The sequence below is a fragment of the Salvia splendens genome, chromosome 4 (assembly GCF_004379255.2).
Source record: "Salvia splendens isolate huo1 chromosome 4, SspV2, whole genome shotgun sequence".
NCBI classification, from domain to species: domain Eukaryota; kingdom Viridiplantae; phylum Streptophyta; class Magnoliopsida; order Lamiales; family Lamiaceae; genus Salvia; species Salvia splendens.
The window spans coordinates 35,934,123-35,946,099 of NC_056035.1; the positions used below are offsets into that span (position 1 = coordinate 35,934,123).

Here is an 11,977-nt window from a genome sequence, read left to right on the forward strand (position 1 = left end):
TATAACGTGCACGTTGTATGAAGTAGACCACATATATTGGGGCATTGTAACTATCAAGGAAAGAAAACAAAATAATTTCCACTAGCGTCAAATACATCAACATTAAAGTATCAATTCAACTATTTGTTGCATCGAGGAAATGGGTTGGTAGATCACAAGGCCATCATATTCCACTTTTGAATCAACGGTTATGATTCATTTAGTACTCGTTCATTCGTTAGATTATACGAAGCAAAATAAATGGTTTATGCTATTCCATTTAAACAATCTAGCCAAGTGTTGAATATGTATCTACTTGCGGCGTCAGTGATTTAATTCCCTTCTCTTCAATTTTAAATTTATGGTTTGTTTAGAAAGTTTATCATTTTTTTATAGGTAAGTAGGAGACGTGATTATGCTGATTGTTACTCCCTTCGTCCTATATTAGGAGTCACACTTGCGTTTCTGCACTCATTTTGTAAAAATGATACTCTCTCCATCCCTCTTTAGCTGAGTCGTATTCTTTTTTTATTGTCCCACTGTAGCTGAGTCATTTCCTATTTTAGCAAAAAGTACCAACTTTTCTTCTTTCTTACTTTACTCTCTCTTACTTTATTCTCTCTTCATCTCTCTACATTTTTCCTTTCCTACTTTATTTTCTATTCACTTAACTCACTTTTAACACAATTTCTTAAATCTCGTACCGAAAAGAAACGTCTCTACTACAAAGGGACAGAGAGAGTTATAAATAGTTAAAGTAGAGAAATGGTAAAGTAAGAGAGAGAATAATGTAGAGAATACTACATAAGAATATATACATTCTTTTCTTTTTAGTTCGTTCAATATAAGATTACGGATTTTCTAATTTGGATACTCTTTTCTGTCTAAGAGGTGAGACCATTCTCCACTAACAATATTTTAATTACTTTTTCATTCTACATTTCTTTTTATTTTACTAATTATATGTTAAAATTTGTGCCCAACCAAAATACCTACTCTTATGCAAAGGATGGAGTATTTGTTTTCAGAGACCACGTTGCATGCAAACACAATAGTTCAAATATGAGACAAAACAAAGTAAACATATGTTGTTTTCCATTTTAAAAACATGTCACTTTAAATGGGTATGCATATACAAAGCGCGTTAGTTCATTTATATTTGGTTCACTTAATTTAGCATTTGTTCCTCGACTCCTATATGTTTCATACATTCGTTTTTTTATTCTGAGACGTCAAAAGTTATTATTATATGATATAGTATCAAATTTTATACTCTCTTTATCCGCCTTGACTCCTATATGTTCACTTTAGCATTTGTTCCTTGACTCCTTCCATTCGTTTTTTATTCGTTTTTGGTATCATATAATATAGTATCAAATTTTATACTCTCTTTGTCTGCCTTTCAAAGTTATTATTGGTATCATATGATATAGTATCAAATTTTGTACTCTCTTTGTCCACCTTTCAGAGTCTCATTTCTTGGCAGCATAAATTTTAAAAAATGTTATGAAAAATGAATGAAAAAAAGTTAATGTAATATAAGCCCCACTTATATATACTGTATTAGTTTAAAATTTTAAGTGAGTGAAATGAGTTAGTAAAATATGAGATCTTATTATCATTTATAGTAAAAATTAACCAAGACTTCTATTCGTGGATGGACTAAAATGGAAAAACGGGACTCTTATCAATGGATGGAGGGAATATTGATGGGGTTTGGTGCCTCTTGCACAACGGAAGACATGCATATATAGATAAATCAGATCTACAGATCTATTTGACCGATTATGAGATTAACTGATTCACATGTTAAACAATCAATTGCATGCTAGAACGGAAATAATTCATGTAAACAGGAATTAAAACCTAAATCATGAATTTCCTACGGTTTAGAATTATTGATCTGATTCTCCAAAGAATCGACGATTGCTTGCGCCTTCTCCACGTGATGTTCTTCGTACTCAACCACTTACCTTCTAATCTGTATCCCGAACTCAGAATCTGACCTTTGGGTGGGCAAAGCTTGTCAGAATCAAAAGGACTTAATTAAAGAGGAGATAAAATTTCAGATCTAGAGAGAACTAGAAAAAACCGTTCTCTCCCTGAGGGAGAACAAAAATTATATTTTAATTAATTCTAAATCTCCTTTCTAATCTCCTTTTATACAGAGTTATGATGGGTCAGATTAGGGATCCATGGAGGTTGGACTTGGGCCAAACGTGTTGGACTTTTACTAATTAAATTGAGCCCCAATTTAATACAAGTCCGACAGAATATTATTATCATCCACTATAGTATAATAATATTGACTGCCCGTCAAATCCCAAATTACGAGTAATCCGGGCTATACCTCTTTAATTTATTATTTCTCGTGTTTAAGATATAAATATCCATTAATTAATTTAAGTCTGCTATTTGACTTTTATTAATTAATTAATATGGTTTTCCTAGAGTTGTCTAGTTCAAAATCTTTATTTATTATTCTGGAATAAATTCCAACCGGCCGAGTTTCTGAATAATAAAACCTTTTTCGAACACCTCTTGAGGATATTATCAAACTGGACTCACCCAGCACACGATTCATTGCAGTAACAATACTAGCACCTCTAGACATTGATCACCACTACCCAAGATATCATGATTCTTGGATTGCGAAAAATTCGCACCATTTGATAAATCAAAGTAGTGCATAATCAATATTGTATGCTCAATATTATGTCAACAATGATTAAGAAATAACAATCACCAAGACCTCGTCTTTCCTTAAATAGCAAGAAAGACTTATCTCAACTGTTAGATCCTTCAGTGCTATACCAAACTAGTTTCGTTTATTTCCTAAGGTAAGGAAACATGCGGACTGACACTGCAACCTTTCACGATAGGTAGCCAAAGCCTATCTAGGTTGTGAAATTCTATTTCTTTTCTACAAAGGACCGACTGCGTCACCTTCTGTGAACGTCGTTCACGACCAGTCTACTATATAGAAGAATTAGACTTGTTTGCTTCTTATACATTTAAATGTTTGAAAAACATCTTATAAATGTATAAGCAAACACCAATGCGATAAAATTACTTCTTCTCGCCTTGGATTAAAAGTGGATTGTAGAGTTTATCGTATACAAACAATTCTATCCGTGCAACATGCTCGAAAATATGCTTTTCAGTAAACCAATCCTAACAAATATATGACAAACTTCAAGTTATCCCTTTTCCTTTAGCTTCATATTGATTAAAAATACAAATGTAGGGTCGATTGGAGGAGACCTAGAACAAGTTCATCAAATTGACGAGGCAAACACAATCAAGGTCAAGGCTCGAGCTCATTTCAATCATTACATGATCAAGTTCAACAAAAAGTTTTCTCGGAACAAGATCCAAATAATTTCAAAATGGCCAAGCTAATCATAGGCGCACGGGCCAACATTTAACCAAGGAAATGCATTTATTGTAGATTTAGGGGTGAAAATTAATAGCTCTCCGATTGTGGCCATTTGATACTCAAATTTGCTATCTTCTTCACTTTATTAGTTCTCTAACAGTCGACAACATGGGCTTGCAAGTATCTATTCATAGAAACTCCGCCTCACAATAATGTCAGATCTGGATGTGGTGGGCCCTTGGGCTTGGGGTTCAACCTTTAGCAAGAATTAAAAAGAAATGGCATTTGGGCTGGATCTGTAGGATCGGGCTTGATTGATAATGAGCACTAATATTATTTTCACGTAGGCTAAAATAAAATGCACATTTTGTTATCTTATCAACATTTAACAATTCCATCATAAAAATACATCTGCCCATCATAAAGGCCCAATACATCGTTCCTAATTGAATTAATCCTCAACCTTTATTGTGACATCATGAAAACATAAATACATATTCATGAGTTATAACATTACAAAACCGAAGTCACAGTGAATGAATCGGCATGCTTCGCAGCACAACCGTCTCGACCGTGAGGCCCGGGCCGAACCCGAAAAGCACGCCCCAATCGTGCCCCTCTCCGGTGGTGGTCAGCCCTTCCTTAGCGGAGGACTTCTGATACGACCCTTTGTCGTATCCCTTTCTCCGGCGTCCTTACGTAGGATCGGCGGCGATCTAGTTCGTGGCTGTGCGCGGAGCTCCTCCGTCGGGCAGCGGCGTGACTAGGGTTGATAGAACAATTCACGATTGTTTGTGGAAAAATAATATTTCTTTCATTGATTGATTGTTGGATGCTTAAATATGATAACAAGCTCTCCTATTTATAATAGTAGAATACTACCCTAACTTATTGAATAAGAAAACTAAGATATGTAAAAGATTTAGTGAAATAAAAGATAACTAAATAATTGTGATTTCCTAAGATATGGGATCGTATCAACTCCCCCACGGTTGAAATCCGCCTTGTCCTCAAGGAGGAAACTACGAAGCAACGACGATAGCCGTAAGCAAAAGCTTTGGTGAGGCGTCTCCTCCTGGATCAAACACATACTGAATAGTTGAATGTATCCCTCGATCACTTCCATAAAAAATCAACCAAGGAGACCTAATGTGGCCGCCAAAATTCCATGCCAAAATGAAAAACCTGTTCACACCTCCAACAATGCTCAAACATGGCGTGTCATTGCGCGGAGGGATCAACCTTGCATCGGTGTCGAGCGATGTTGATCGATGATTCATACTTGGAACATCACCGACATTCAAATCCACATAGACACAAGCAAGTGCATGCGAACCAGAGTGGGCGTTTAATTTAAGCTCATCCTCACACAACCTTCGCTTCTCCTCCATTTCCTCTTGATTGTCCTGTTTTTTCTTATCAAATCCAGCCAGGATGTCATTAACAAGGCTCTGATTCTCCATGCTCTCTTTCTCGCTCGGCTTCTCCATCAACACACTAAAATCTTTCTCTTTCGGCTCTAAACTAGATCGAAGGGCGTCGACTTTATTTTATTTCTCTAGCAAAGTCTCTGTATCTTCTCTCATCTCCAATTCCTTATGTGTTGGAACACTAAGATCATCAATCTTCTCATCATATGCCCCGGCGAGCACTTGCCGCGGCGTATTGCCGGTCTTGACGATCTCTTCTAGGGACTCGTCGATTGGAACATCAACATCAGGATTAGCGTACCCATTGTGAACGGTGCTGTTGGGAACATCCTCAACTAGAATTTCGTCATCTATATTTTCCTCAAACGCTGCATTCAACTCAGCGAGGAGGGAGGAATTCTTCAATCTATAAATACGCAACTTCTCGTTGTAATCACTTACTGCAGCTAGGTGGGCTGGGTAAGGAGAACAAACCTTGAGGCTGGGAATATTGGGCAGACCATGTTGCTTCCCTGAATCAATAAACCTGCTGGACTGTTGAGGCGAGTGCGTGGCAACGGCAGACAACAGAGCTGTGCGGTGACTCAGCGGTCGGTCATACTTCGTAGGCTGCAAGGTCTGCGGGCAGCGATAGTTGGGCGGATCCCAACGACTAGGCGGACCCAGTGATGGCTGATCATAATCCGAATATCCTCGCGATGGTTCCCAACAAGAGGGCTGCCACGACTGTGGTGGGTCGTAACAAGTGGCTGGCCGACTAAACTGCTGATCATACCCGTCTATTTGTTGACGATGTTGTTGATATCTTGGTGGGTCCCAACATGAACCCTTGTGATTTCTCCCATCGCGATGATATCGATCTCTCTGCGGGCTGTCACGCGTGCCAAAATTAGGGTTTCTGGGGCGAGGCCCCCTCTCCCAATTACGTCTCCGTCGTGCCCCATCACCATCAGAATCGTCGTCGTCATACCCTGTTCGCTGATCATACCTGCGGTAGGGGTTTGGTTCAAGATTATCGAACCGGCGATCCATTTCATCCCTCCAAGAATCCCATCTGTCGAGTCTATCTATCAAGCGATCCAATTTATAACCCACGGAATCATCGTGGTCCGCATCCTCCGTTGGGCGACCCTCACGGTCCCCCTCGTCGGTCTGCTGTCGGTTGAAACCGACGTTGTCTCGGCGGCCAATTGCGTTATCACGACGCGACGAGCCATTCAGAAAGTAGTCAGGTCGGTTTGTGCCCCAACCTTGCCTACCGTTGTTGTTGTATCGTCTCATGAGTACTCTCAATGAAAGCACCAGTTGATACGACCCTTTGTCGTATCCCTTCCTCCGGCGTCCTTACGTAGGATCGGCGGCGATCTAGTTCGTGGCTGTGCGCGGAGCTCCTCCGTCGGGCAGCGGCGTGACTAGGGTTGATAGAACAATTCACGATTGTTTGTGGAAAAATAATATTTCTTTCATTGATTGATTGTTGGATGCTTAAATATGATAACAAGCTCTCCTATTTATAATAGTAGAATACTACCCTAACTTATTGAATAAGAAAACTAAGATATATAAAAGATTTGGTGAAATAAAAGATAACTAAATAATTGTGATTTCCTAAGATATGGGATCGTATCAACTTCCTCATCTCATCCAAAATAATCAGCACAGTCGTGCTAGACACATTCCCGTATTCGCTCACCACGTGCCGTGACAGCCGCAGCTTCTCGGGCTTCAGGCCCAACTCCGCCTCGATCTGATCCAGTATCGCAGGCCCACCTGGATGCGCGATCCAGAACACAGAGTTCCAATCCGAAATCCCCAGCGGCCCAAACGCCCTCTTCAGGCTCTCCTCCATGTGGGCCGAAATCAGGCCCGGTACATCTCTTAGGAGATGGATCATCAGCCCAGATTCACGCAGGCTGCCCTCGATCCCGCCTTCGGGGAATATCGCCTGCGCCGCCGAGAAGATCTCGAAGAGCGGCTTCTCGGCCCCGGCCACCGTGTCGGAGTCGGCGGCATCCCCGAAGAGCGCCTGGCCAACGAGGTTGTCTAAGTGGGCCTCGGTGGGCCCGCGGAAGGAGATGGCGGTGATCTCGGAGCAGACGGCGAGGACCCTGGCGCCGGCGTTGTTCTCGGCGAGGTCCTTGGCGATGCGGAGGGCGGTGCCGCCTCCGTAGCAGCCCTGCTGGTAGAGCATGAGGCGGTTGACGGAGGGGGGGGGAGGCCGAGGAGGGTAGTGAGGTGGTAGTCGGCGCCGGGCATGTGGACCCCACTGGTGGTGCAGAAGATGAGGTGGGTGATGCTGGATTTGGGCTGCCCCCATTCCTTGATGGCCTTCTCGGCGGCCTCTGCGCCCAGCCTTGGCACCTCAACCACCACCATGTGACCATGTCCTTCCTGCCGCGCGTTAAGGGACGGCGCGGCGTAGGCGGCGATGTTGGGGTTTTGGTTCAGGAGATCTTCGGTCAAGTGCATGTACCGTTTATTGATCTTCGAATTATCGCCTGCGTACAAAATCAATTGTCTTATACTCTCTGCCCGTGAATAAAAGATGCATTTTTAACTATCTTAATACAAGTAGTATTTTCTACTCCCTTCGTCCGGAGTCTCATTTCTTTCCGGCACAGGTTTTAAAAATGTTAATAAAAATAGGTGGAAGAAAGTTAGTGGAATATGAGTCTCATTTGTATATAGCATTAGTTTTAAATGATATGTAAATTAGTGCAATGTGGGGCCTCAACCGGGACTTCTATTCGTGGACGGACCAAAATGGTATAATGGGACTCCTAGTAACGAACGGCCTTATGTTCGCTATTTGTGACATGGAAGAAATAGGAAATACGTGCATGCATGAAATAGGAAATCTTACAAATGCTCTTAAACTTTTGCTTGAGATCGGCCTTATGCTGGATTTCCTCCACATTCACAATTTGAATCTCCGGAAAAGTGATGATCTTAAGGGAGAGAAAGAAGGGGTAGTGAGGGCATCCGCAATGGGGCGGACGATAGGCCGCCCGATGCCTCGGGCGCGCAATCGTCCGCCATTGTGGGTGTGCGGACGATGCCCGATGCATCGTCCGCCCCCTATAGATCATCCGTGGACGATACGCGGACGATAGGGCATCGTCCGCGCCATCGTCCACCCACCGTGGGCGACGCGGACGATGGTGCGGACGATGTAATGCGTTTTTGTTTTGTTTTTTTTTTTTTAAATTCAAAAATTATTTTTATATAAATACCCCCTACCCCACATTCACATTTTTACCATTTCCATTCACATTTCCACTCTCAAATAACAGTATAAAATGGACTCCGGTGAATACCCAAGTCCGAATAGTCTGATGTTTGGGGGTGGTGCACGTTGGCCGGGTACAGACCTTGACGAATATCGGCCCTTCGACTCCAACACGCAGTACGATCCCGAATTAAGTACGGATTCGTACGGTCTGTCCGACATGGAGCCGTCTCCAACCCGCCGCGCCGCTAGAAAGAAGCGGAACCGGCACCGAGCGTATAGGTTGCCACCTCCGGAAACGAATGAAGAGTACGCCCCCGTGAGTATGAACTACCAACCGGATGAAACCCTTGACTTGGCGAGGTGTTGGGTGGATATTTCGGAGGACCCGGTATTTGCGAGCAACCAAAAGCAGGTTGCGTACTGGGAGCGCATCACCGAGCGCTACAATGAGGCGAAGCCGCCGAGCGCGTACAAGCGCCATAGGGAGCAGCTCCGCTAGCACTGAGATTAGGTGAAGAAGCAAGTCAACCTGTTCTCGGCGGAGTACGAGAAGTGCTTGAAGGACAAGCAGAAGTTCCAAGGCGGGATTCTGCCATCGGCTGCGCCAAAGAGGACGAGGACCACCGAAGCCGGTGCTTACACGAGCAGCGAAAGCGGCGCATATCCGGTGGACCTCAACCGGATGATGTATGAGGAGGAAGAGAGTTCCGGCACACAGGTGTCCTTCCGGCATCCCGTTGGCGTCAAGGCTGCGAAGAACAAGGGGAAGGCGAATGCGACATCCTCCTCACAAGCCGCGGCCGCCCCCCATTGCCGATCCTGACCCCGACCCCGACGTCACTTGCCTACGCTGAGTTGGCAGCGGCCGCCAATCGAAGGACGTTGTTGGACACGCGCAATGCCCTCATGCAGTGTCTGGACCCGGCCAAAGCCGAATACCTCCAGGGGATGATCGATGAGCTGCGCCGCAAGTTGGGACTTTTGTAGAGTAGTCAACTTTTTTTTCATTTCTAACTCGTGTAACTTTTTTTTAATCAATGTAGAATTTGCCGTTTTTAATTAATCGTGGTATTTTTTAATTATTTTGCATTGACATATTTGAAAAAATTTAAATTAATTAACAAAACAATAGTGAAACATATAGGGCGGCCTTTAGGGCGGCTTAAAGGGTGCACCACTGCAGGTGGAAGGGTAGAAGGATAAAATGATGATGTGGCGGTGTTTAGGGCGCTCTATAGGGTACCCCATTGCTATTGCCCTGAGTGATACTTAGATATCGATGTACAAAGAATCGAAATACTACAAACACACAAAAATTATATAAACCCCAAAAATATAATGGTGTACGAAATGCTAAATAAACAAGAAATGATTTACACAAAATAGCACCATAATACTTGAAGAACACACCTTACGGTAAGTATTTTACTCTCAGTTGTACACTACTTCTGCGAACCACATAGTGTGTATTTATAGATACAGATATTATCGGTGGTCAGTGACACGCTTTGGTCTCGATCAGTGGCGAACCCCCAGGTTAGAGATGCCCACCGGTTCCGGTTCAGGCGGTTAACCGCCGAACTGGAACCGTGGCAATTTCCTCGAACTGGAACCGTCGCAATTGGAACCGCGGTCCGGTTCCTGTTCAAGATTTTTCGAACCGGAACCGTCACCGAACGGCCTGTTCCGGACGGTTCGGAACAGCCGGTTAACCGTCGGTTTCACGGTTCAGGCGCGGTAACCGAGGCGTCAGCCGGGGCAACTTTTTCAGGAGGGTTGGGGCGGCCGGTTCCGGCGATTTTTGGACCACGAAAACCGGCGATTTTTTGGCCGGTTCCGGCGGTTAACAGCGAAAACCGACGGTTAACCGTGAAACCGGCGGTTTTCGGTGGCGGTGCGGAACACGAGGCTGACACGTCGCAGCTTTTGCAGCTGGTTTGTTACCAAACCGGCGGTTTTGTCGGTGAAACCGGCGGTTCCGGCGGTTTTCCGAAATTCAAAAATTTTTTTTATTCTGATTTTGAATTCAAATTCATCCATCCCCCCCCCCCATTTTTATCTATAAATACCCCTCTCTATCCTCACTTACATTCACCCCACTCTTGTGTTAATACGAGTTTCTTTCTTCAATCTCCCAATTCTCTCTCTTTGTCTCTCATTTCTCATTTGTGCTATTGTGCTTACATTTGAATTATTCAAGTGCTACTCTTATTACGCATTGTTATACACTTATACTTGTTCCCGTAGTTCTATAAGTTGCTTTTCTTTCTCAATTGCTAAAACAAAAAAATATATATTATTCCATATTTCTAGTTTTCTACTATATAATTTGTTACTATCAAGATGTCTTCATCCCGAGAATGTCGTGTTGATAATGGAAAGGGAAAGTCCAAGAGGCCAAGTCGAAGATCCGTTATTGATGAGATTTCTCAAAGGAACATGGATGCGTGGCAGGTTAATAATTATTATGTACTAATATAATTAATTATGAATTACATTACATTATTGTTCATAATTCTATTTGATATTTACAATACAAATATTATTTTGTAGATTCGAGAAGAGCAAGATATGGCCAATACTATTGCTCTTTCTCGCTCTCAATCCCAAGGCGATGCTTATGTTAGTACCAGTAGTGGTGCTCTCGGTCACGGTGCCTATTCTCAACAAATTCCAACCCCCTGTGAATCTTTATGACGACGATGATGATGATGACGAGGAGGAGGGGGAGGAGGAAGAGGCGGAAGAGGTTCAAGAAATGCCACCCCACCACCACCAAGGAGTCGTTATGGTCGTGGTCGTGGACACCCTCCTCAACCTTCTAAACCAATTGAAAGGTCTTTAACCTCAAACATCGTGGTGAAACATTTCAAGAAGGTACAAGATAGTACCGATCCGGACACTTATAATGTGTATTGCAACTATTGCGAAAACGTATACACATTCCGAAAGGGTGGAGGATATGGTACATTTACCCGTCACATGGAGAAAGTGCATCCGGTCGAGTTTGGTATCGCTCCAACCCAAACTCAGCTCAACTTTCAACGTGGAGTCGGGACCGGAAGTGGGACGGGTTCATCCCAAACATCAAGTATGTGTAGCAATACTCTTTTAAAATATAATCACAAAAATTCTCTTAATGTGATGTCTAGATTTGCCGTGATGAAACATTTTCCGTTCAATGCTTTTGATCACAACAATGCTTTTCCGTATAATGCCCCTGCAAGAAAATTGAGTCGAACTTCTATGACTCGAGCTGTTGTTAGACAATGCATGGAAAAGAAAGCGCAATTAGGTACATTTATTGTTAACTTGGGTCATAAAGTTTCGATTTGCTCTGATCTGTGGACTGATTGTTTTTGCAAAAATTCGTATATGGGCATCACTGTGCATTTCGTTGATCACAGTTGGACTTTAAACAAATGTTTGATTGCATTTCGAGAATTTCCCGCACCACACACTGTACAAGCTATTGCTCAATTGATCATTCAAGTTTTGAATGAATTTCAATTGATCAATAAAATTTTTTCCATTGGTTTTGATATTGCAAGCGCTAACACTGCTAGTATAGATGAACTGATCAGTGCATGTTCTCCTGTTATTGATGGCAAATATTTTCATGTGCGATGTATTGCCCATATTTTGAATTTGTGTTTTCAAGATGCGATCGATTTGTGGCAAAAGTATGTTGATCCTATTAGAACTGCTGTTAAGTTGATTCATAACAAAGCTCCTATTGGTAGAGATTGAAAGAAATATTGCCATAGCAAGCAGTGCAAGGTACACCAATTTTCGTTTGGATGTTTCAACTCGTTGGAACTCGACGTATGATATGTTGGAGTCAACCTTAAACCACATTGAATATTTATGTGATTTTTTTAGAACTTGCCCTCATGTTCCTTCTGATTTGCTTTTGATACCCGCTTGTTGGGACCACAGCATGGATTTGTTTCGATT

The 11,977-nt window shown here is 42.7% G+C and overlaps 1 pseudogene; it reads right to left on the reverse strand.

Annotated features, from left to right (window-relative positions):
• Window positions 1-3,885: 3,885 nt before the first annotated feature.
• On the reverse strand, window positions 3,886-8,056 carry LOC121801072 (annotated as a pseudogene).
• Window positions 8,057-11,977: the final 3,921 nt, after the last annotated feature.